Source organism: Ochotona princeps, chromosome 1, assembly GCF_030435755.1.
Source record: "Ochotona princeps isolate mOchPri1 chromosome 1, mOchPri1.hap1, whole genome shotgun sequence".
In the NCBI taxonomy this organism is placed as follows: Eukaryota; Metazoa; Chordata; class Mammalia; order Lagomorpha; family Ochotonidae; genus Ochotona; species Ochotona princeps.
Window position 1 is genome coordinate 93,659,513 of NC_080832.1, and position 20,050 is coordinate 93,679,562.

At 43.3% G+C, this 20,050-nt stretch overlaps 1 protein-coding gene across 5 annotated transcripts in view; it reads left to right on the forward strand.

Annotated features, from left to right (window-relative positions):
* The window catches only part of DST (dystonin), a 434,986-nt gene that overhangs the window by 59,091 nt on the left and 355,845 nt on the right, over nt 1–20,050 (forward strand). The window lies entirely within an intron of this gene.

Consider the following 20,050-nt stretch of genomic DNA (forward strand, 5'->3'; position numbering starts at 1 on the left):
GAGCATTTGGTATACTATTTTATTAATTTCTATCTTAAAAATCCCTTTCACTCATTATAGGGCAAGTTAATATGAAAAAATAGAATGGTGTGTGTGGGGGGCAGATGTTGTGTTGCAGTGGGTTAAGCTGCTACGTGGGATGCCTGCCTCACATGTTGAGGAACCTGTTGTGAGTCCCTGCCCTTTGCTTTCTGTTTAGCTTTCCAGGAAGACTCATTGTGGCAGGCAGTTGAGGATGGCTCAAGTACTTGGGTTCTTGCCATCCACGTGGGGAGACCTGGATTGGGGTTTGTGTTCCTGGCTTCAGGCTTCTGATTTTGGGCTCCTGGCTTGGCCTGACCCAGCTCTGGCTATTGGTACATGTTTGGGAGTGAACCAGTATGAAATCTTTGTCTTTCCTTCCCTCTCTTTGCCACTCTGACTTTCAAATAAAATAAAGAACTTTTAAATAGGAACAATAAGAGTGCAAACACACATGAACTAAAAACAATTGGTACTTCAAAACCTACTAAATTTTTTTTAAAGTTACTTTTGTATTGTTGTAGTTCTTTTATTCTGATGTTAGTAATGAGTAGAATTATGTCACCTTTGAGACTGTACTTTGTGTTGTAAACCTCAGCCCCAGGGAGTTGTGGAGCTTCAATAAATTGTCAGTAATGAATCCCTGGTCTTCATTTCCTCTGCTGAGCTTTAATGGACCACGGGAATGTTGTAAGTGAAGAGACCAGGAAAAACGAAAGTGACAGACTCAGCACCAAGAATTGTCAGGTTATGTTGCATTCTGTGTATTCAAAACTACTTTTTGTTACTGTTTTGAAGATCATTTATTCCTTGTAAGAATAGAAATTAAAACATTTAAAAATTATGTGCTACAGGCCATCTGGTATATTAATCAGTTGGATTCAGTTTAATTTTATTGGAGGGAAGGCATAACTAAATCTTTTAGAAAACACAGAAAGTATAATAGAGTGTCTCGGGGTGTCCATGTCCATTCTTGGGCCATATAGACTAATGGGAATACCTCCAGTACTTCCTAGCTGAGACCAGTGAGTTCTTTAGATTTTTCATGGCTCAGGTTATTTCGCAACTGTGGAACAGGGGTCAGGGGTCAGGGAGTAAAGGGTTTAAAGGACAAGTGCAGTTCATATTGACTGTGGTCCCACAGCACCCCTTGAGGTGATGTTGTGCCCTTCATGTGGGCAGGATTTTGTCTTTAGGCTGTGTGCCCTGCACTGGCCCTGCCCTGTGACCACTGAGCTGTTGGCTCACCTCTCTCACCCTACTTTCTTACAGAATTCCCTTGAGTGGGATTCCTTGAAACAGAAGTGTAAAGTAGCTTCCCTTTCCTGGGGTTCATCTCAGGCCCTCTGAAATGAAATGCTCTCGCCTGCCAGGGAGAGGCAGCTCAGTTACCTGCAGGCCTCTGGCTCTAGCAGTAGTCTCTGCCCTCAGATCCTTTTGAGTGTGAATGGTATCCCAGTCATATACCACCTGACCTCCACGAGGGATGCATTTGCCTATGAAGAGGTTTCACTGAAATCCTCTCCCTTGGTTTAAGGTGCAGGGTAAGTACAGCAACCCCTCCTCCAGCAGGGAATGTTCAAGGCATCAATAATTTTTCCTTTTCCACCGCGAGCTTGTCTCCTAGTTTCTGGCTTTGTCCACTTCTCTCGGAGTGACTGTGGCTTGAATTAGTTTCCAGATATTTAACTTGAATCTCATAGATGGTCTCGCACAGTGCTTGTCACACATTGGTGGGATTTTTTTTTTTTTTTTAATTTTCAGCCCATCTCAGGTTTACACATGGTTCTTTAATGCTTGACTGGTTTTCAGCTCACATCGCAGCTGACTCACCATATGAGTGCAACATAAATCTACTGGTGAGTTGAATTTCTAGGGCAATGTCTTGTTATTCTAAAAGTTTAAAAAAATTTCCCAATTTCTGTATTTATCTTGTGGCAGACAAGTGAAAACTGTCTTCCTTCTGGCACTAGTTCATTGTAAAATTTTAAAGATGTTTTCATTATTAGAAAAGGATATAGACACACACACGTAGAGAGAGAGAGCATCTCCATCTGCTTCTTCATGTCTCACAAGCCCACAGAGTTGGGGCTGGACCCTGCTGAAGCCATGAGCCCAGAATTCAGTCCAGGTCTGCCATGTGGGCGGCAGGGAGATCTACTTGATCTGCCCTTGCAGATTCCCAGGGTCTGCCATAGCAGAAAGCTGGAAACAGAAATTGAGCCAGGTCTTGAACCCACATGTCCTAACATGGGGTGCTGTTGTTCCAACTGGTGTTTTTACTGCTTTGTCAGATGGCTGTTCACGGGGGATATTTTGGGTATATTACCACTTTCCTTCAGGTTTCGAAAACAGTGGCATTTATTGTATTGTTCCTAGGTTTCATATTTTCCGCTGAGACAAACCAAAAAATACTAGCATAATGTGTTACCATAATCATAGTACGTCTGTATATCACATATGTTGCTTATCTCTTTTTTGTACATGGATTTTATAAAAACAAATCTTTTGCTCTAGAAGGGGAGAGAGATAATAAGGACCTAAAAATACATATTGAATGAAGAGGTGATAAGTGGCATGAAGAAAAATATTTTAAGTAAGGGGAAGATAGGTTGGGATTTTGGAGGACAGAAAACTTTTTTTTAAAGATTTATTTATTTTCATTACAAAATCAGATATACAGAGAGGAGGAGAGACAAAGAGGAAGATCTTCCATCTGATGATTCACTCCCTAGTAAGCACAACGGCCGGCGCTGTGCTGATCTGAAGCTGGGATCCAGAAACCTCCTCTGGGTGTCCCACATGGGTGTAGGGTCCCAAAGCTTTGGGCTGTCCTCAACTGCTTTCCCAGGCCACAAGCAGGGAGCTGGATGGGAAGCAGGGCTGCCGGGATTAGAACCGGCGCCCATATGGGATCCTGGGGCGTTCAAGGCGAGGACCCCAGCCACCAGGCCACTCCACCGGGCCCACTTTTTTTTTTTTTTTTTTTTTTAGGTTTACTTATTTTTATTGGAAAAGCAGATATGCAGAAAGAAGGAGAGACAGAGAAGATCTTCGGTTTGCTGGTTCACTTCCCTAGTGGCAACAACGGCCAGAGCTGTGCCAATCCAAAGCCAGGAACCAGGAACTTCCTCCAGGTCTCCCACATGGCTGCAGGGTCCCAAGGCTTTGAGCCGTCCTCGATTGCTTTCCCGGGCCACAAGCAAGGATCTGGATGGGAAGTGGGGCAGCCAGGACTGGCACCTGTATGGGATCCTGGTGCATATAAGGTGTGGATTTAGCCACTGGGCCACTTATGCCAGGCCCAGAATATTCTATGATAAGATAATTTATGTGACCAGGAACTTGTATCAGTAACAGCATTGCTGGGATCCTGGTGCGTGCAAAGTGAGGATTTTAGCCACTAGGCTACTGTGCCAGGTTCAGAAAGGTCTTTATTTTTAAAAAAAGTTTTTTTTTTTAAACTTTCATTTATCTGAAGGATATCTTTCACTGCTGCTTCACTCCCCAAATGCCCGTAACAGCTAGGACTGAGCCAGACGGAAGGCAGGAGCCAGGAATTCCATCCAGGTCACCCACATGGTGGCAGGGACCCAAGTACTTGGGCCATCACTTCTGCATCCCATGGTGTACATTAGCAAAAACCTGGAATTTGGAAGTAGATCCTAGACCTGAACCCAAGTACCCTGCTGTGAGATACAGGTGTCCCAATGATGTCTTAAAAACTTGCCAAATGGGGCCTGACGCGGTGGCCTAGCGGCTAAAGTCCTCACCTTGAACACACCAGGATCCCATATGCGTGCCAGTTCTAATCCTGGCAGCCCTGCTTCCCATCCAGCTCCCTGCTTGTAGCCTGGGAAAGTGGTTCAGGACTGCCCAAAGCCTTGGGAACTCTGCACCTGCGTGGGACACTTGGAAGAGCTCCTGGCTCCTGAGTTCGGATCAGTGTAGCGTCAGCCCTTGTGGTCACTTGGGGAGTGAGTCATCGGATTTTGCTCTGTGTATCTGACCTTGCAATAAAAATAAAATAAACCTTTAAAAAAAACTTGCCAAATGCCATTTCCAAAAAGGCATTTCTTAAAATGAGAGATACTTGAAATTTTTTAGGGAGAAATAGGGGGCCTTTGTTAAACCTTAACAGAATGGGAATAAGGGTAAGAACATAAACGGGGCCATTTGGGTTAGAAACTGTTCAGTAGGCCTAGTGCTGTGGACCCAGTGGATGCTGGGCTCTTATTTGTCAAGGTATCAACTTTCAGGTTGGGTGATATTTTCCAAAGCAGGTTTAGAGTTTACGATTATAAGTGAATGTGAAAGTTGCAACTGATTAAAGATGGAGGAGTGTGGGGCTTTTCAGGGGCTGGCTGGGAGTGATGCGTCATAAGCTGGATGCAGAACGGGAAATCTTCATGGCAGGAATGCAGAGCAGATTGGAGTGGAGGTCCTGATTTGGATTGAGGAGGAGTGGGAGAACTGGAGAGCCCAGAATTGGAGGTCACATCGCTGGATGAGCATGAGAGGCTTCAGCGCTGGCTCAGTGCCAGGTGATGTCATCGTCCAGAATGGGGCCATGGAGTCACTGACAGGAGACGAGAGAAAGTGAAGATTATTCAAGTCCAGGAAGTTTGGAACCTTTGTGGCTGAGGTATTGGGTGGATCATTTACATGAAGGTGGAAATCTTCCTAGATGATGACAATACTCCAAGTGAAGAAGCAATGATGAATCAGATGTCAGAGTTGTCAGTGAAAGGGGAATATGGCCGGCAGTCAGGCAGTGAGAATTCAAGGAGAGGAAGCAGTGCATCTGATGGTGGCCAGGGTTGCTGAGTAGGGCTGGCTGTAGGTGGGATCTGCACAAGGAGCAGGCTTTGCTGGAGCGATGCGGAGTTACAGAGAACAGGAACTTGCTCACCATACACCTGGCATGATGGCAATAAGAAGCCATAGTGGAACTAGGACTGAGTAGAGCCTCCTGACAAGGAAATGAATGTGACATAGGGTACTGAGAAAAAGTTGTCCAGGAGAGCAGCAGTGGAGGAGGTGGAGTAGAAGGTGGATTCTAGTCTCTTTTGCCATGGGGTTTGAATTTGGGCAAGCGTGCATGTAGATATGGCTGGGATAATTGTTATGATGGGTTTTCTTATGCATTTGGTGAAATTGTTAGAATACCGAAAATATGTGAAAGTTCAGTGTTGGAAGATAATGTAAAACTGTTTTTCAAACAATTTGCACCGATTTATAGTTTAAGATTTATTTATTTGAAGGGCAGAGTCACATTGAGAGGAACACACACATTGGCACACACACACAAAGAAACAGAGAGTATGAGAGAGAATTCCCATCCACTGGTTCACTCCCGGGATGGCTGCTATGAGCAGAGCTGGGCCAAGTCAAAACCAAGAGCCCAGAACTGCATGTAGGTCACCCACGTCCATCTTCTACCTCTGCCGTGTTTTCCAGGTGCATTGGCATGGAGCTGGCTTGGCAGTGCGGCAGCAGTGAGCCAGCCTCCATATGAGATGCCAGCGCTGTAGGCGCGGCTTTTAACAGTGCTGATCCCCATTCCTGCCCTCATTAGTTGTGTCTCACTCCATGTGAGCAACCAGGTTCTTTTCAACATGTCGCCATAGACTTAAAAAATGTTTACATACAGACTGTTTTATATATGATCTGTTCATCTCCTTGTGGGCTTAAATTGCTTTGCCTAGCAAAGCATAGCATAGTGTCCATAGCAGGAAGCTATCTTGAAAATAGAGCCAGGACTTGAAACAAGTACTCTGGTATGGGTTGCAGGTATCACAGATGACAGCCTAACCCCTCCAGCAGTCGCCCACCCCAACACTTAGGTTGATGGTACATTTCTCTGGAAAGGATCTTCTTTCATTTTACAAGAGAAAAATAACTTCTGCGAACTCTAAAAATAAAGTCTCACCATTAGAGTGTTTCATATTGCATGGCTGTTGTGAGCTTGAGCCACAAAATGCACATGAGAAATAGCTAGGTTATAAAGATGGCCTTTATGTTCATTTGAGCCTTAAGCCTGGCATATGCACAGACCCTTAGTATCTTAGGCTATTTTTTCATTTTTAAAGATTTATTTATTTGGGCCTGGAAAGATGGGCTAGTGGCTAAATCATTGCCTTGCAAATACCAGTTCATGTCCTGGCTGTTCCACTTCCTTCCAGCTCTCTTTTTGTATCCTGGGAAAATAGTAGAGGACGTCCCAAAGCCTTGGGATCCTGCATCTGCTTGGGAGACTCAGAAAAAGCTCCAGGCTCCTGGCTTCAGATTGACTTAGCTCTGGTTGTTCTGGCTACTTGGGGAGTTAACCAGCAGATGGAAGATCTTTATGTCTGTCCTTCTCTCTGTAAATCTGCCTCCCAATAATTAAATGAATTATTTTTCTTTGAAAAAAATGTATTTAGTTTTATTGGAAAGGCAGATTTACAGAGAGGAGAGAGAGAGAGTGCTTTCTTGTGACTTATCATGCCCCAAATGGCCACAAATGACCGAAGTTCTGCCGATCCAAAGATAGGAGCCAGGAACTCTTCTGGGTCTTCTATGTGGGTGCAGGGTCCCAAGGACTTGGGCCGTCCTGCATTGCTTTCCAGACCTTGAGCTGATAGATGGATGGGAAGCGGGCACAAACTGGCGCTCATATGGGGTACTGGTCCTGCAGGCATAACATTAGCTTTATATGCCACTGCACTTGCAACTTTAGATTCTTTTTGTCTTACTGGTGTAGGTCATGCCTTCCCTTGGTTTGTTTGGGGTTCTGTTGGATACTTTGGGCTTGTTTTCTTGATGGCGATTGGCCATCAAGTGAGGGTTAGTCACAAGTGGTCAGTGTAATCTTTCTGTATTTGTGTTTTTGCCTTTCTCTCTCTTTAGGGGGATGTTTCTTACTTTCCTGTCAGTTTAGTGCTGCATTCAAATATGTTGTTATTTTATCTAGCATTTTAAGGTAATGTACGGTTGGGAAACTTCCTAGGAAGTCGTGTTGACAATAAAGCTAAAAAACTTTTGCCTTGTTTCTGTATGGCTGAAGAGGCTCATCTGGATCAGAGTCCTGGTATCCCTAGGCTCTGGCTCCCAACCCTAAAGCCACCAAAAGCATTTGGGCAGACATTGGACACAGCGGTTAGGACAGGACTTGGAATGCCTGCATCCTGTATGCAAGTGACTAGATTTGAGTCCTACCTCCACTTTCAAATGCAGTTGGCTGCTGATGTACACCCTGGAGGCAGCAGGTAAAGGCTCAGTTTCCTGGGATAACAAACCCATGTGGAAGAGTCCAATTGCTTTCTGGGCTGTGCATCAGCAAGTCTGGTCCAGCTCTGGCTGTTGTAGACATTTGGGGAGCAGGTTGAAGATCTCTTTCTGTCTCCTTATGTCTGTTACTCTTTGCCTTTCAACTGAAAAAAAAGTCTTAAAAATTATTCAAAAATCTGTACAGCTTTTACACCAATTGATTATCAAGAATTCTTTTTTGGTTTTTGTTTCTAGAATAATTTAATTTTCATATAGGATGTGTAGCACACTTAGCCAGCCAATTGCTCCTCATCTCCTAGTCTTTAGGCTGATGACTCAGCACTTTAGGGTTTCTTTGTCACACAGGGTACTGAGCAGTGCTGTAGTGACTCACTTATTTTGAAGGTTTAGTGCATAGCTGTCATTTCCATGAAGCCAAATCACCTCCCTAATGCACAATATTTTGTTCTGATTTTAAGTTGTATATAACCTCAAAAATGCATGTAAGATTTTTGTGGTAAAAAAAATCAGAAAAATTCTGAAATAGCACTTGTGTTTGTCAAGCGATTTCATTTTACTGTTGACTTATTTATTTATTGAGTAATTAGCATCTTTATAAAGCAATGTAATCTAGAATAACCTCCCTCCTCTTTAGAAAGGAATGTGTCATAGGAGTGAGAGTTCATTCTCCATTTTCTTCTGTTTATATAGGTGCTATTTATTACATTACCTCCGACGCATTAGCTTTTTAACTTGGTTCAAGATAAATCTATAAATAGGCTGTTTATAAGTTTAAAAATGAAGCTGTAAAAATTGTGTTTTTTTGGGGGATTTGGATATTATAAGGGCTTTAGAGATGATGGATTCATGGACAATTTAGGAAACTTGAAAATTATCCATTCTACTTTGTCACATTGAGGAAACAAGGTGTAGAACAGTGACCTGAGATGCCAGATATTTTCTATCAAAGCTGTAATTGGAAATAACGCTACCATGTTTAATTAATTTATAAATTAATTTCTCTCATCCAAATACTAACCAGGCCGGACCCTGTTTAGCTTCTGGGATCAGATGAGATCGGGTGCGTTCAGGGTGGTATGGCCGTAGACTTATAAATTAATTTCTAAGGCCCAAACATTTTAGATTTTAAGAAGAACTAAATCATAATCTTTGGAATTGCTGAGAGTATGAAGCAGGCAGTTCAGATTTCTCAAGTTTATTTCTAGAGCACAGTTATCATCGTGACTCCAGACAAAGCTTGAATGTTTATTAGGGTAAAAGAATCAGGTAAAAGAATCAGGAAGTATGCAATGTAGACAATTTAGGATACTAAGGAAGTGAAAAATAACTTTTTCTGAAACAGCAGCATTGCTTTTTATAAACAAATGACTGTCATTATTTCCTGTTTTTTAAATCCTATTAAAGACTGTTTTGGAATTTCATCAGCTCTTGAGGTTATCATGATACAGTGAAAGAAATGAAACGTTTGCACCGAGAGCATTTTTTATTGGTGCTAATTAATAATAATTGTACCTGGCATTTTTAAAGTACATCTTTTTCAGAGTACATCAACTGTGAGCCAGGCACTGGGTTAAGCACTGGACACTAGCTCATTTAATCTTGACAACAGTCCTCAAAGGTAGATTTTCTTTATAAATGGGAGACTGTGTCCTGCTTAATTGATACCTCTTGCTCTAGCATAGTAGGATGGGTTTCAGGGCAAATATTGTAGATAGGACTGTGGGAGGGATGAGGATGTTTATAGAAGGAAATCAGTACTCATTGTTTGCTAGACAGTTCTGCCTTGTAGGCAGTGCAGATCATTTTGCAAAATGTATTTACTAGTCCTTTTTTGTTTTTAAATTCTACATATTTTTAAAGAGATTTTATGGTTTGAAAGGCAGAGTTGCAGAGAGGGCGGAAGGGACAGAGAATCTTCCATTTGCTGCTTCACTCCCCAGATGACTGCAACGACTGGAGATGGGTGCATCCAGAGCTGGGCCCATCCAGATACAGGGGCCCAAGCACTTGGGCCATTTTTAGCTACATTCCCAGGTTTACCAACAGGGAGATGGATCAGAAGTGGAATAGTTGGTACTTGAACTGGTGCTCATATGGGATACTGGTGTTATGAGTGGCAGCTTTACCCACTATGTCACAATACTGTCCTACACATATTTTTCTTAAGATTTTTATTGGAAAGGCAGGTAAACAGGAGGAGAGACAGGAAAATCTTCCATTCGATGATTCACTCCCCAAGTGGCCGCAATGGCCAAAGCTGAGCCAATATGAAGCCAGGAGACAGGAACTTCTTCCAGGTCTCCCATGAGTGTGCAGGGTCCCAAGGCTTTGGGCCGTCCTCAAATGCTTTCCTAGGCCACAAGCAGGGAGCTGGATGGGAAGCGGGGCCACCGGGATTAGAACCAGCACCCGTATGGGATCCTGGTTCCTGCAAGGCGAGGACCTCAGCCTGCGCCCCCCCTCCCCCCTCATATTTTCTGAGCACCTGCTACACCACACACTGAGGCTATAGCAGTGAACAAAGTCAAGTCCCTGTGCCTGTGGAGCTGACTTTCCAGTGGAGAAAGCAGAGAGCGAGTAGGTGAACTAGAACATCTTTTAGCATGTGGTGTAGTGAGGAGTGCAAGGAGTTGGGGACTAAGCAGGTTAAGAGGAGGGTAACGTTGTCTTAGGTGGCTAAGAAAAACTTTGCTGATGTGACATTCGAAGGGATCATTAAGAGCAGATTCTGAGAAGTCATGAGTTATGGAACAGACTTTGGATTTGAGCCTGAGTATATGGGAAGCTGTAGAAGTTTTGAGCACATCCATGATGTGCTCTGGGTTCTGTTTTAGAAAACCCAGCTAGCTTGTTTTGGGGACAAGGAGACCAGGCAGGACACCAGTTGGAAGACCTTATGCAGTAATTAGCCTGGGAATAGGTTGGGTGACTTGGAGTAGGAACAGTGTGGCTTGTATTGATTGTGGTCTCCTGTGTCCTTTTGTATGTAATTTCTGACCATTACAGTACTACAGTTGAATTGAGCTAACCCTATATTGTGGATGATGGTGCCCAGTGACCGAGAGATTTGATTAAGGCCACGCAGGTATGATGGTAGGCACTCTTTACCAAATTGACAATTTGGGCATAGCTCTTCCAAATAATAGCTGTCTTTTTAAAAAATTATTTTAAAAAGATATTGTTTAAACAAGGTGTTTCTAAGAGAGAGAAGCAGAGACAGAGAGAGGTCTTCCCTGCACTGTTCACTCTCCAAACTGCTGTAATGGCCAGAGCTGGGTCAATCTGAAGCCAGGAGCCTGGAGTTTCTTTCAGGTCTCCTATGTGAGTGCAATTGCTCAAGGACTTGGGGCATCCTCCATTGCTTTCCCAGGCCATAAGCAGGGAACTGGATTGGAAGTGGAGCAGCTGGGAGTCAAACTGGTGCACACATGAGATGTCACCACTAAAGGCATAAGCTTAGCCTACTGTGCTGTGGCACCAGCACTGCCCGTTGTCATGTAAGGAATCCTGGATACTAACCGTAGCTTTAAGTGCCTTCAGTGTATTACCCTTATCTGCACAACAACTCTGACAGATAAGTATTGTGGTCAGTTCTAAGTGAGGGTACCAAGGTTTGCAAAAGCTGTGAGTTAACAACTTCCAACAAAGTTGCATAGCTGGGAAATGGCAGCACTGGGAGCTGAAGCCCTGTTCGTTTGAGTAAGAAGTCCTCCCATAATCTCTATCCTATCATGAAAGAATCATTGTGGGACCCTGTTTAATTATGGCAAATCGAAGAATTTACAAAATTGTAAAAATGTCTACCTTTTTGCATTTTTTGTTGCTTCCTCTCCTAGCCCTTGGTTTTGATTACTTTCAGATGATCCATATCATCCTGGTTAGAGGAAATTGCCTGATAAGTTGCTAATTGCTTAGGGTATCTTGATATATTTTATTATCCCTCCTATAATTATGTGCACTTGATAAGCCTGTCACGTGGCGAGGAGCGCAGGAGGGTGACTCTCTGAGCAGAATCCTTTCAGACATTGTGGCACCAGGTTTTAGCCACCGATCTTCTGACTCCCATCAGATTACGTCCAAGCTGAAATTCTCCCAGGAGAGTCAGAAAGGCAGGTGAGAAGATGAGGCCATCTGTGTCCTTGGATAATGAGGAGCTTGCACTCTGAGCTAGGCCGGCGGAGGGGTGCAGTGCCACAATTAGATGACAGCCTGTACTGCAGGATGTGTGGCTCTCTATTGGTCATCTGGAGGGGTTGGGCTGTATTTTTGTTGGAACAGAGTCATTTAAATCCTTGAGTCTCCATTTCTCAGATGGTCAGAAGGATTGTGAGATGAGCAAAGGCTTCTTTCTTTCCTTAATTTAACATGTATAAGTCCCCATGTTTTCATCCCGGTTATCCAAGCGATAAGTCTGATGGCCCTATTCACAGTAAAATATGAGTGATGAATACTACTTAATAATTAGCATCAATGGGAGACTTGATAAGAAACAAAAAAGTTCTAAATCAAAAAAATAAATATAGGTGGAATTTTAATCAGCAGTGTGCAGGTGATGGGAACGGGGTGGAAAATGTTTTTTCAGTCTTCAAAATGATAAGCTCTTCAGTAATACACTGTAATCCTTGCTGGTATTACTTTTTTAATTGTTTTTCTAAAATATTGTTTATTTATAGGAGAGGATGAGGGAGAAGGAGAGGAGAGGCACAGTAAGAAAGATAATCAGAAACACTAGACAATTCCATCTGCTGGTTCACTTTCTAAATGCCTGCAAGAGCCAGACGTGAGGGATGCTATACAGGTTTTCCACGTGGTTTGCAAATAGCAAATTGCTTAAGTCATCATTATTACTTCCCAGGGTCTGTGTTGGCGGGAGGTCAGAGTCAGGAGCTGGAGCTTGGGCTCAAACCCAGACATATATGTATCTTTATTCTTTGCATGGTCCAAAAAGGTAGCGAGTACTACATGCTAGGCAGGCATCAGATTAGAGGTTTTACACACAGTATGTCATTTTAATACTGTCTGACATTCAGTGGTGGAGTTATGGTTGTCTGTTGATAGATTATGAGCAAGCTAGAGTGGTTGGATAATTTCTTATGGTAGTGTGGATAGTTAGATATGGAACTGGAAGAAGCACTGTGGCTTACCAAATCAGCCTGATTCAAGTCCTGCACATTCTTTCTGTAAAATGGTTTGAAGCAGATGTTTCTACTTCCCTGAAATATAGTAAAGATGAATTGTAAACCTTTTATAAAGTAATGTGATAGCAAGTTGTATTATTTAGGGTTTTCCAGAGAAACAGACCAATAGGATATATTGGTTATAAATTATATACATGTGCATGAGCAGACACACACACACACACACACACACACACACACACACACACACACACGGCAAGAGAGATACGGAGGGAGAGAATGAAAGAGAGACAGAGACACTGATATTAAAGAGATCACATGGGCCCAGTAGCTTAGTGGCTTAAGTCCTTGCCTTGCAAGCAACATTATCCCATATGGGCACAAGTTCATGTCCCAACTGCTCCACTTCCATTCAGCTCCCTGCTTGTGGCCTGGGAAAGCATCGAGGATGGCCCATAGCTTTGGGACCCTGCATCTGCGTGGGAGACCTGGAAGAGGCTCTTGGTTCCTGACTTCTGATTGGCTCAGCTCTGGCTATTTTCACCACTTGGTCTGTGAACCAGTGGATGGAAGATCTTTCTTTCTGTAGCTCCTTCTCTCTGTATAACTGCCTTCCAATTAAAAAAAAAAGAAGAAATAGTAAAAAAAAAGACTAGCTCATATGACTAGGGACTGGCAGATCAGAGACCTGTAGGACAGCCAACAGACTGGAAATTCAGGTTGAAGTTGATATTGTAGTCCAGAGTTCAAGTTTTGTAGGGCATCAGTCTGGGAACTCAGAATTTTCATGCTGCAGTCTGGTTTGTATTCTTAAGGCCTTTCTCTGGCTTGATGGGGCTCACCCAAGCCATGGAGTATAATCTGCTTTACTTGAAGTATACTAATGTCAATGTTAGTAACATCTGAACAATGCCTTCATGGCAACTTTTCCTGGAGTATTTTAGCAAGAACCGAATTCATGGCCTAGGCAAATTGAAGCATCCAATTAACCATAACCCGAAAACTGATGATTTCCTTGAACAGACTTGTGAAGGTACCTGCTACATCTCTAGCTGATTCCCGCACTATGGAGAAAAAGGTGGAATGTAAGGGAGTAGTTAGTTATATATTCTGTGGTATGTTTTTTGCTTTCCTTTTAAAAAAACAATTTATTCAAAATAATGATAGAGAGGGACAGACATAAAGAGGGGCAGAGGGGTTTTTTTATTCCCTGATTTCACACCATATGGCTACAATAGCTGGGCTGAGAGCTGGGAGCCAGGAACTCCAATCCGGTCTCTCATATAGGTGGGCAGACAGCCATGTCGTGTTCTACTGTCTTCTGAGATGCATTGGCAGGAAGCTGGATTGGAAGCAGAGCGCCTAGGATGTGGTTCAAAATTCTGATATGGGATGCCAGCCTCACTGAAGATTTATTTTTTATTTATTTTAAAGGCAGAGTCACAGAGAAAGCAGGAGAGGCAGAGAGGTCTTCCATCTGCTGGCTCACTCCACAAATGGCTGCATTCGCCAGACCTGGCCTTATCTGAAGTCAGGAGCCAGGAAACTCCTCTGGGTCTCCCACAGGGTACCTGGGCCCAAGTCCTTGGGCCATCTGCTGCTGCTTTCACGGGCACATTAGCAGGAAGCTTGATCTAAAGTGGATGGGATGCTGGCACTGAAGGCAGCAGCTTAAATCATTGTCTTACAGCGTTGGCTCCATGTGGGGTGTGTGTGTGTGTGTGTATGTGTGTGTGTGTGTGGTGTGCATGCACTTTTCTAATGGAATTTGTCAGTGTTTCCTGGACACAGATATCTAATAAAATTCTTTGCTTTATATTGTTGTTGGAGGAAGCTATTAGACCATCTGAAATCCCCTGTAGAGAAAAGGACGAGAAAGAAAAACTCTGAAGTGCTCTTTTAGGGTCAGCAGGGCTGCAGGAAAGGGGAGGTGGTCCACTATGTATTCTCTGTGTACTTTGCAACTCGACTCAGGCTCTGGCTCCGACATCTCATATTATGCCCAGTCTTCACTTCAGAGTTGTGTTAAGGTTCTGTTGGGGGGTGTAGGGGTTGGGGGTGGCCCTGTATGAAACCCAGGAGTCAGGGAATGGCAGGAAACATTTGTGCCCCACACCCCACCATCTCGCCTTAGCGTGTTTCTGGATGATTCTCAGACACAGAGGTCTTTGGGAAGATTAACCCTATGGTCTGTCCTGCTGGGCATCCTAGGCAGCTCTCTTTCTGGGGCTCTTCCTGGGATTCTAAAAACCCATGCTGCAGGACCCACCAATGCTTCCTCTGACTAAAGGCTGCTATGTTTTAGGCCAAAGAATATCTTTTTTCTAAAGACCTCTGCTTTTGCCTGCAACCCTAACCTCAGTTGCTTTTTTGCTTGTGGAAAATAAAAGCCAAGTGTTCTTGCAGGCTGATTCTGCCTCCTGCTCTGCCATGTAGCTTCCCCTAGGGGTAAAGCCAGGAATGGATAGGCCCCAGTTCACCTTGTGAAAGTGAGATCTGTCACAAAGACAGAGTGATACCTGAGGCAGTCCTTAGTGCAGATGAAGGGCCCGTGAGCCACATCATTGGTCCACAGGGATCTTAGGTATTCTAAGACTGGCAGATCCTGGGATAGGAGGGGGGGAATCCAAGTTTCAGTTAAGGGCACTTAGAATACATTTACATTTGTTTCCATGGGGGAAGGCAGCAGATTGGTTTACTAGCCTCTCAGCTGAGCTGAGTTAGCCACAAAGCAACTCAAAGGCACTAGACCTTCTTGCATTCAGGCACTGCTCCGTGACTGCTGTCAGTTGTGGCATAAGGTAGCAGAGGGTTTTCACTTAGAGCCCTTGGAACAGCCTTGGTCTCCTCAGGAGGGGTCAGTGGGGATGCCATGCACTAAAAGTTTGTGGTCATCTCCTTTGCCCTCTGAATGCAACAATGTCATTCATCCCTTGAATTATTCCAGAGACCTAACCTCATATGCATATAAGGGCCTCATATCATAAATGTAAAAAGTAGAGCAGGTAAAGACTATGTCACATTGGAAAGTGAATGTCCTTTCCATAAAGTGGATTTTGCTAAGTAAATATATTGCTAAGCAAGCATAGTGCATTTTGAATGTTTGCCATTAATTTGCTCTGAAAAGTGAATAGGCTACATTGGCTACATCTATTTATTGGCTGTATTGGCATTTGGCAGTTTAGTGTACCTACCCTTGGATGAGGGAGAGAGAGAGCGAGCAAATACCTGTATCTCTATCCTGGTTTCTGAAAGGACTTAGATGCTCTAGGGTTTTTGACTCAGAATGTACCTCCTAGTGGACTTTTTGCTATAAACCACATTTTTATGTACATGTGTGTATTATGCCACTGGGAGACATAATTTTTAAGCCTAATACATAAAGACAAGTTGATGATATGTCATTGTGGGTTAGCTGCTGTGTCACCTCTGGTTTCTTCGTTAGAGTTCAGGTTCCTCCAAGGAAGAAACCTTTAATTGATTGGCATAAATGAACCTCCATTTAAAATATAAAAATGACCCAAGTGCTAGGACCGTCCACCTGTGGGGGAAATGAAACCCTAATGGAGATCTTGGGTTCTGGCTTTGGCCTGGCCCAGCCCTGGCCATTGGGGCCATTTGGGAAATGAAGCAGATGAAATATCAGTCTCATATACTCTCTCTTTGCCTTTCAAATAAATAAATAAATGAGTCTTTAAAAACTAGTTAATGGGGTGTGTTTTTTTTTTTTAAGATTTATTTATTTTATTGCAAAGTCGGATATACAGAGAGGAGGAGAGACAGAGAGGAAGATCCTCCGTCCGATGATTCACTTCCCAAGTGAGCCGCAATGGGCGGTGTGCGCCGATCCGAAGCCGGGAACCTGGAACCTCTTCTGGGTCTCCCACGCGGGTGCAGTGTCCCAAATCCTTGGGCCGTCCTCGACTGCTTTCCCAGGCCACAAGCAGGGAGCTGGATGGGAAGTGGAGCTTCCGGGATTAGAACCGGCGCCCATATGGGATCCTGGCACGTTCAAGGTGAGGACTTTAGCTGCTAGGCTACGCTGCCGGGCCCGGGGTGTGTTTTTTTTTAAACATTTGTCTTCCTAATGTACTTCTTTTTTTACATTTTATTATTATTATTATCATTTTATGATACAGTTCCATAGGCTCCTGGTATTTCCACTACCCCAGCCCCAATTCCTCCCCTCCCCACCTAGTTCCTCTATATCAGTACTATAGTTATTCATACACAGTCATATGTCCATCATTGCAGGCATGGACAATGGTAGAGAGTCCAGCATCCTATTGTCAAGATACAGTAAACAGTTTCATTGTAAGTTCATCTTTGTCTGGAAGTAGAAATGAATACTACATTGTATCTTCACATCTGGATATGTTAGTCTCCATTTCACAGCTACTGTATATCCCCTCAAATGAAAAGTCACAATACAGAGTCAACAATAGAAAGAAAAATAGAAATTTACAATGCCATGAAGTTGAATAACGTTACTAGATATGACAGTCTCCATTACACAGTTACTATACATCCCCTTAAATGAAAAGCCACAAAACAAAATCAACAATTGGAAGCCAAAAAAATTAACACCACCACAAATTTAAATAACATGCTACTAAATGACTAATGTGTAGCTGAAGAAATGAAAATCAAAAACCTTCTTGCAGAAAATGATGCTACTGTATGGTTTATGAGTCACTGAAGAATTTCATCAGACGAAAATGTTTTGAGGAGGTGAAACTGATAGAAAACATTAAAACCCATGTGACATAGTTTCCGCTGATTTTTGTTGGTGAAATGTGTCTCTTCTAGACAGTAAATACATGGGTTTTGTTTTTTAATTCAGTCTACTAATCTATGACGCTTGATTGAGCTTAAGCCATTTACATTCAGGGTTAATGTGTGGGTGGTACTTTGGTCCTGTCATTTTAGGAATGGGTTGTTCATTGGTTTAGGCTTCTGTTGTCATTTTATTGGGATGTTCTCATTTGCCTTTGGTTTTGTTTGGTGCTATTCCTCTTCTCTCTCAAGAGAACATCTTTAAGAATTATTTGTAGGGCAGGTTTGGAAGAGGCAAATTCTTTTAACTTTTCTTTAATGTGGAAGAATTTTATGTCATTTTTTCAAAGACAAAAGAAAGCTTGCTGGATATGTTATCCTAGGCCGACAATTTTTTTCCTTTAGGATCTGGAATATGTCACTCCATTCTCTTCTTGGCTGTAGAGTTTCCTGTGAGTTTAATTGGTATTCCTTTATATGTCAATTAATTTTTTTGACGTGCGCATTTAAGGATCTTTTCCTTAGGTTCAATTGAAGAGGGCTTGATGATCATGTGTCTTGGTGAAGATCTCTTTTGATCAAGCCTGTTGGGAGTTCTGTGTCCCTCCTGGAACTTGTTTCCCAATTCTTTCTCCAGATGAGGGAAATTTTCCTTTATTATTTCATTAAATATATTTGTAAAACCAGTTTTTCTTTCTGCACCTCTGGGACTCCCGTAACTCTTCAATTTGCCTGTTAATAGTGTCTTTCAATTCTTGAATACTTTTTTTGGCCTGATCCAGCTCTGCTTCCAGCTTTTTGTTTGCTTCCCCTGATGACAGGAAATATCTTCCAATTCTGAGATTCTTTCTTCTGCTTGCTTCATTCTATTTTGGAGACTCTCCACTGTACTTTTAATTTGCTCTACTGTGTTCTTAATTTCTAATATATCAGCCTGGATTTGCTTTATTGCTGCTGTTGCTTGTGTAAAATATTCCTTAAATTCTTTGAACTCTTCTTGTATGTGCTTCTCGTTGTTGATCAGAAGCTTTAAAATGAGTTTTCTGAATTCTGTGTCCCCCATTTTCTTGATGTCTTCCTCAGTTAACTCTGAGGTTGGCATAGGGTTTTGCTCCTTTGCAGGGGAGTTTTCAGTAATATTCATTGTGCTTTTGTCTTTTCTTTTGCTCTTGGTTATTGCACTTCTGGTTAGCAGAGTCTTCTCCTTGGGGCAGGTTTCTAAGCTGTGTCACGCACAGGTCTACAATGCAATTTTACTTATTGCAGTTGGTACGCAACTCTTTGCTTGCAGCCACTTGTACCACTCCCTCCAGCAAGTTCTAGGTCTGGGTTCTCATGTTAGATTTCCACCAAGAACTCCATAGCCCCAACTCCTTGCTCACCAATGCCCACTCCTGTGATACTGTGCTGAGGCTGCACCGTTGATTCTGTAACCTTTCTCCCACTTCCGGATTAGGGAGACACCAGGTGTCCTCTATAGCTAGGTTGTTGGTGGCACTGATCTTGCCAGAACCTGTTGGACATTAGGTCTGGGTGCCACACGGACCTATTTTGACTGGTATGGTGCCACAGTCAGTATTATTTTCCTGTGGAACCAGTGCAATCCACAGAACTCAGTGAAATCTCACGAGCTCAGCACATGCGCAGTTCACTGTTGTCCCTTGCAGTCCTAAAGCTTTTGTCACAGTGTACAAAATGGCGCCTGACATCCCACTACTAGAGTTCTTAATCTGCTGGCCCTCAGGTCTGAGGGCTACCCAGACCTGTCTTGGGTGGAACCTGTAGAATGCCACGTTGATGCAGTTCACTGAGTCAGAAATGAGTTCACTTCCAGCTCAGTGTGCTCAGTCCTTTCCCTTGCCTTTGCCTCCTTTGTTTGCAACGCCCGCGTCACCGCCACAGCGTACCTGTACCCAGAGTGGAGCCTGAGCGGAGGGACTAGGGTTACAAAAAAGACAACACACAATGGGTCACTCTTGTAAACAGAATGCCGTTTATTTGGGGTAAGCCTGCCTCTTTTATATTCTTCCTAGTTCCTCCCAGTATTATCCCAATGCTCAGTCAACTCCTAAGCTCCCCTGGGGGCATCATAAAAAGGGGAAGCAGGGAAGAGGAAGTTGCAGTCAAGCCAGGGGCTAAATGCAGAAGGCCCAGATTGCCCATCCTTTTATCCCTCAGAAACAAGCTAAGCTGTGGAGTTAACCCTTGGGAGACCAGGCCCTGCACTCCTTAAGCAAAATGGCGCCCAACTCAGCTCTAGGGGGCTGACTGGGCTGTGAAATCCACCCTGTTCTCACACTGCTCATCTGGGATCTGCTGCTGTGTCTCTGCTCCTGGTCAAATCAAATGGACCAGCAGGACAGACAGTTCTTTGTCTGGGTTCACCTCGCAGGCTCCCAGTGCAAGTCCCTTCCCACCTGTTTGCTGGTGGAGTTCTGGTTGCTGGTGGAGTTCAGATCACCGTTAGCTGAATGCCACTGGAGTATCAATCAATGCAATAGCATATCATTGTCTCCCCTGCTTTCCTGCGTCTGTCAGTCTCCAAGTACCCCCAAGTACCCCTCTGCTGTTGTTCTGTCCTCTTCTATTTCCTGGAATGTGTCTTCTCTGCTTCATCCTGAATAAATGTTTCTCCGTCCATTTAAACGTGTTCTTACCTTATTCTGCCATATTGATTTCCTTAATGTACTTCTATATTGGAGATCTACTTTGCTTTTATTTTAGGCAAGTTACTTACGATACCCTTGCTATGTTTGGAAAGATTGCACATAGATACACAAATGTAATATCTCTGTCTCTGTACTTTTGATATGATTTGATTAATGTGGACATGGCAAAAATAA